The sequence below is a fragment of the Mus pahari genome, chromosome X (assembly GCF_900095145.1).
Source record: "Mus pahari chromosome X, PAHARI_EIJ_v1.1, whole genome shotgun sequence".
NCBI classification, from domain to species: domain Eukaryota; kingdom Metazoa; phylum Chordata; class Mammalia; order Rodentia; family Muridae; genus Mus; species Mus pahari.
The window spans coordinates 133,988,725-133,995,799 of record NC_034613.1 but is presented as its reverse complement, the minus strand read 5'-3'; positions in this window follow the sequence as shown (position 1 = coordinate 133,995,799).

The window sequence follows — 7,075 nt, the reverse complement described above, 5'->3', positions numbered from 1 at the left end:
AATTGAGGCTTGGCATCCTTTTTATTTTCAATATCTAAGATTTTCTTAATTGAGGCTTGGGCATCCTTACATGCTCCTGTAATGCTAGCTCTCAGGAGGTAGAAGGAGGATTAATTCAAGGGCAGCCCAGGCTACTTAGGAAGATACTGTATCAGAGGAAGGGAAACAACAACATCTAGTTGATTCGATGATGGAAACAAGATTTTTCACAGTCTAATAAAGACAAAGATGGTGATCTAATCTCTCACTTTCCAAAGTTACTTTGATACTAATTCAATTGTCAAATCTCACCTAGATGAATTCAGATAACTGAATTCCATGATATAAAACCAGAAGAATCTACACTATAAATAATATTCCCATTCCAACTCATTGAAAATCAGGTCAGGTACAGTGGCAGGAAGGATGACTGACTGTATGAGAAAACTGCATCTTCTGTGATATGTCAACCTCAGAAGTACCCGCCAGAACCTCCTGAATTGTATACCCATTGTTATTTTTTTAAAACTGCAAATACATCGAAATATCACGTGCCAAAAATTAACCAGACTGAAAATCTACACAACTCATAAGCTGTTGCAAAGTTACAATAGACATTTGAAATGGAAGCTTTGAAGTTTGACATTAAATTTTACACTTCCAGTATCAAATTTATTTTATTTACTTAACTGTCACAAAAAAAACAAACAAAAAATACATGACATAATTAGAACCAGAAAAGCAGTGACCTTTAAAATCTCTTTCATAACCCGTTTCCATTACATGCGTGCAGCACATCCTAAATTGAACTGATTACCTCATCATCCATTAATGTAAATGCTTCAGGGTGTTTAAAAATTGAAAGGAATTTGTTTTCTTATTGCCATAAATGGTTTTCTTCTCTCTCTATTGCTCCTATTCTTGAACTTCAATGCCTCCTACTAAAACCTTGTTTAACATAAGAGGGCACTGAGCAGGGAAACAAACAGTATCTCGCCTTGGTTTATAATGCATGAGGGGACATGAGCACTAGCAGTGGGGAAAAGCTCAGCTTCTGTAGTTTATTCTCTCTGTAGGGGACCATAAAGACCTCTTTCTTTCTTCTGCATATTTGCAGAGTTGAGGCTCAGTGAAGTCCTTACAACTTTTCAACTGTCTAGTCCCCTTCAGCCTGAAAGAACTGGATGAATGACACTGAAGGCTGTAGACAGGAAGAAATTCTTTAGACTGGGTTTTCCCTCTGTGCAGGGGAAAGACTAGTCCTCTAACTTGTTCCGGTATCTAGAGGGAAGTCTGGGGTACATGTTTTGGTTTGCGTTGCTTCTGTATTTTTTCCTTCAGTTTACAGCAGAATTTCTCCCCTTAGTTCTTCTACAAAGAAGGAAAGCTAAAGCTCCCATTTAACTCCACCTAGCTCTATGTGCATGAACTTGATTTGGATTTTGATAACCCCTGTTTTGATCCGTTAGTCAGAACCAGGCATTCTGTAGAAAGGCATCTGGCACTGACTTCTTTCACCAAATAGAATTTTGTTGTTTTGTTTTGCAACGAGAGGGGTGGAACTCAGGGCCTAGTAAATATATTAGGTGCTTGATTTGTATATCATTGAATTGTATTACCAGCCCTTGGCTCCTGAAGCAGGGTCTTCCTATATTGTCCACATATCTCCCTATACTGGCCTCCACTTAAAATTTTTCCTGTTTTCACCTATCTATTGCAGAAATTACAGGTGCCTGCTATGATGGCTCAACAATATCTTGGTAATGTTGAGAATCCAGGAGCTTGTACAAAGTAAGAAAGTACTCAATCAGTGAGCTACATCCAAGCCCAAAGAGATTTCACCAAAGATAGCCAACCAATTAATAAAAAAGGAAAATGTCCAATTGGTGGAACCAAAGCATGCAACCAATGTCCTGAAAGTTCTGTCTCATTTACTACTGTGGTTTCTATGTGTGGCACAAAGCCCAATACACTGTAATTACATAATAATGTGATTGACTAAATGACTACAATAGAGTAGTGGCAGTTCTCATATATTCAGTATTTATCTCAGTACTTACATGTTGAGAACGCATAATAAAGACATATTAAATAAACGAGGGATTAGCAATAGGCAGCAATATTAATTGAGCACTTATTGATCAATTATCCCATGTAATTCCCACAAAAAAGAAAATTATATCTCCATTTTACACATAAAAAAATCACATCTCAAAGACATTAAGTAATGGTCCCCAAAGACATTATGCCTAACAAGTAATAGATAGCAAGCATTTTCCAAATGGTTCTTATCAGATGTGTAATTAGTTGTGTCCTTCTCCACCAGCAGGAACACTTGACACCCCAACCTTGCTGGAAGAAACTGGTGATGAGAGAAGATCTGAGGAAATGGTAGGCTTATGACCCAAAAGTTCTATAACAGCCATCAACATTGGAACAGGCTTCTGCCAAGTCAGTTGATCCAAACTTGGAAACAAGAAATCATCCAGAAACCAAAATGATCATGGGGTCTCAGCCTGCAATACTCAAGTTCCTCTCTCATGTACACATTCAGCATTTTCAAGGTCTTCCAACAATGTTTCTTCCTTTTTGACTTGTTTCTGCTTAAGGACAAATGTCTTCTTACTTTAGCAAATTAGAAGGTGATGATTAAATACAGGATTTCAGCTTAATTGATGGTTTACAGTTAACATATTACAAACAAAATGTCCTGAAAAAAAATTTCAGGTCACGTGTGGTGACACATGCCTGGCATCCTGCCACTTTCCAGACAAGCCTGAGCTATATAGTTAACCCCACCACCACCCTGCAGCATACACCCAAATGGCTAAGGATTACACCTATTTTGTACTAGGAGGAATAGTTGTAAATGTCCCAACTGGCTCACAGTCAGCTCTCAGGTGGAACACAGAGCCCCCCAATAGAGGAGCTAGAGAAAGTACCCAAGGAGCTGAAGGGGTCTGCAATCCTATAGGGGGAACAACAATATGAACTAACCAGCACCCCCAGAGCTTGTGTCTCTAGCTGCATATGTAGCAGAAGATGGTCTAGTCAGCCATTGTTGGGAAGAGAAGCCCCTTGGTCTTGCAAACTTTATAAGCCCGAGTACAGGGGAACACCAGGGCCAAGAATGGGAAGTGGGTGGGTAGGGGAGCAGATAGCATTTAAAATGTAAATGAAGTAAATACCTAATAAAAATTGGAAAAAAAGAAATGTAAAGATGAAAAAGTTTATTTTGGCACACAATTCGAGGGCATACAGCCCATCATGAAAAGTAGGGCACAGCAGCAGGAGTAGTAGGCTAGCAGTTCATGTTGCACTGACAAGCAGGAAGCAGAGACTGAACAACAGATGAAGTCAGGATGCAAGGTTTCTAAAAGTTTGACAACCTTTCCGAACAGCTTCACCACCAGGAGGACAGGTGTTTAAACACATAAGCCTAGGAAAATTTGCTTTCAAACTAAGGCAGAATGTGTTCAAATCAAACATTTCATAACAAATCATAATTAAACATATTTCTGAACAAAAAAGAAGTTATTCCCAACCTGTTTCATCTTGCCCTTACATTAGATCATTCATTTATTTTTTTAATTTTTTTCCATAATTAGTATGCAATATAATGAGTTTCCATGTGATATTTTCATAACATATATCATTGTACTTTGCTGTTCTTTCCTCTCCACGTCCTTGGCCTATTTCTCTCCCTCTTCTTGCTGGTTCCTTTCCTTTATAAATAGTGCCTTCTCTGACTTGCATGTAACATGTATTCCATTACTATTCCTTGTTTTCTCTCCTCACTCTCTAATCATTGCCCTTTTGTGACACACTGAACTTCCTCAGTGTCTTAGTCAGTGTTTTATTGCTGTGAAGAGGCACTATGACCAAGGCAACTTTTATAAAGATGACATTTAATTAGGGCTGGCTTACAGGTTCAGAGGTTCTGTCCATTATCATCAAGGCAGGAAGCATGGCAGTGTCCAGTCAAACATGGTGCAGGAGGAGCTGAGAGTTTTACATCTTCATCCTGCAGGCAGGAGAAGGAAACTGGGTGCCATACTGGACATAGTTTGAGCAAAGGAGACCTCAAAGCCGGTCCCCACCTGCTTCACACTTCTTATAACACGGTCATACCTCCTAATAGTTCCACTCTTTATGGAACTATTGGAGGCCAATTACATTCAAAGAACCAAGCTAGGGAATAATAAATATGCAATGATTCTTATTTGATGGCTTCCAAACAATAAGGTCTGTCCTAAAGGGTGTACAATCGTGACACATCCCAGAGGTCACATAATCAGTGCTATTGCCCTTTGCTTGAAGCATTTTATCTGCCTGGCCAGACATCACAGAAACAAGGTCCAATCAAGAACATATCACCTAGAATAAACTATTTACAACCCTATCTCACTTTAGAATCAGATCTCATCTTCTATAATAAAATCAACCTTCAACTGGAAGTCACGCTTGGAAATATTTTTAAAGAAAGTTGAGAGAAAAGGCAAAGGTACATAGCCATAATCACAACACTTGGGAGATAGAGGCACTAGGACTGTGAATTTGAAGCCCACCTATGACACATACGGGCAAGGGCAGCTTCCTTCAGCCTCTTCAAGTTAGCAGGTTCCTACTGGCCTGGGCTGTCTACTTACCCTGGTCTATAGGCATTATTGATTCATTCTATAGGCAGAATTCTACTTAGCAGTTTACATTTTTGGAAGTGGGGATGGTAAGAGGAAGACGGCATAAAAGGTCAAGTTATAGAAATAGCAGTTGTCAATCATATTTACTGTTGTAATTTTTTTAAAGGTACACATGTGGGGGTAGAGTGCAACAGGCAGAGAAGATCAGTTCTGAGGAGGCTGAGGTGGGAGTCTCAAGTTAAAGGCCAGCCTAGGCTACATAGTTGTACCCCATCTCAAAAACACAAAACAAAACAGATATAAACAGAGCAGAGGTTTGGCTCTGTGATGTACTGTGAACCCCAGAGGTCATACTTCAATATCACAGCACAACAAAAACAAACATAATAAAACCAGACATGCAGAAACCAGCCTAGAGTAGAGACATAGACCAAATATGTTGATTATTTGGTTTTCATCTAGGCTCTAGCTCAGCACAGTATTTGATATAGTAGCTCTTTTTATGCTTACCATTTTTGCAAGGACATATATGAGGGCTGGACCTGCACAGGTATGTAATTAATGATTGACTAAGCAAAAGTCATGAGACTAGTTGTATTTCTGACTTTGTCACTGTCTAGCTGTGTGACCACAGGCTTGTCAGTTAGTCTTTGGGATTCAGTTTTCCATAGGGAGATGATAAGGAATATAGAAGAGAATCATGAATATTTTATGCTTGTGTGATGACAGAAATCTCCACAACAGACATAGGAGGCACTGAAAGGAAAAAAACAGACATAATATTGATCTGGATTTCATATCTGTATCTTCATTGATTGTTAGCATTGAAGGAAAACCCTTATGCATCCAAATAACATCCATGTAGGCTACCCTTATTTAGACTGATAATTCACTTCCTAATTTTTCTGAAGCTAGAAATCATAGAAATGTATGATCTCTTTTTCTGTGTAGCACCAAATATATTTTCCTATAAAACAATCATTCTGGTATCTTAAATGCCAGAGAGCCTAATAAAGGAAATCTAGGACACTTAGAGATAAGACAGCTTTACACAAACACAGAGGAGTATATGACCTCATGAGGGAAATTATTACAGCAAAATTTACAGAAGTCTTCATGTCTGTCAAAATCTATCAATGCATAAATCGTCAAACTCAGTTTGGAGGTTTCTCCATAGGTTTACAACCAACAAACATAGGCCTTATAAATAGTGCCTTTTTAATGCTTCTGTTTAACAGCATATGCTGTTAACATTGTACTTCAAAAATACAGTCCTCATCTCAAATTGGTGACTCTTTAACATATTAACATATATTTCATCTCCATTATAAGATGATGTCTTTCTAGTGGTTCATTTTAACCAACAAATACATAAGAATCTTTTGTTCCTCTTAGTGCTGGAGATGGTACCCAGAGCTTCACAAACATTAGGCAAGCGGCCTACCATGGAGCGACATCCCCATCATGAATTGGGAATTTAAAAAATATCATATTACTATTACAGAACTATGGGTTTGATTTAACAGTTGAAGCAAATTAGGGTACAACATTGAACTGTTGAAACTAATTCTGAACTATAAGAAAATATTTCATTTTTAAAAAATATGATCAATATGACTGCATAATTAGGAATAGGACAATACTAGAGAGTAGAACATGAGTAAGTAAGATTTTTTTTTGTCAATGGCCACTCATAATTTTGCCTTTAGAAACCTCTAAGACAGCCAAAAAGTTGGCTCAATGGGTAAAAAAGGCACAAGCCACATAAGCCTGAGAATCTGAGTTCAATTCCCAGGATCCACATGGTAGAAAGAGAAGACTGACACCCAAAACTTGTCCTCTAAGCTCCACATATGTGCCACGAACTACACACACACACAGACACACACAAAGATATATAATAATAATAATAATAATAATAATGAACAATTTTTTAAAGAAAACAGGTAGAAATTGATTTTTTGTTGTTTTTTGTTTACTTTTGTGGTCATAGGATTGCCTCTAGAGATATTCAGACTCTAGTCTACACCTACCTACAACTCCCTTTCTGAGGAGCTGGGTCAAAGTTGTGTGCCACCATACTCAGAAAAATTGTTGTGATGAATTTCAAGCATTCTAGTAACTTGGGTCATTTTACAGTTTCTTCAATATCAATTCATATCATTACTGAGATGAATAACTCTTTAAAAAAGTCAAACTTCTTTTCTGGTCTGAGGTGGCTAACAATAGACAACTTGAGAAGTTCTTCAATGGACAGCCTCTGTAAGGTAGGTATGGCCTGAGTTTCCATGGACATGTTCATATCCTTGTAGTTTGGTTTACAACCCAGGCTCACAACCATCATTATGGATATATTACCTTCCAACAATACTCTGAATATAACATCAGCATGTGTTATTTCTTATTTCACGGCTGCAGCAACATACCTGACAATGGAAAATTAGGAAAAAAAAAAG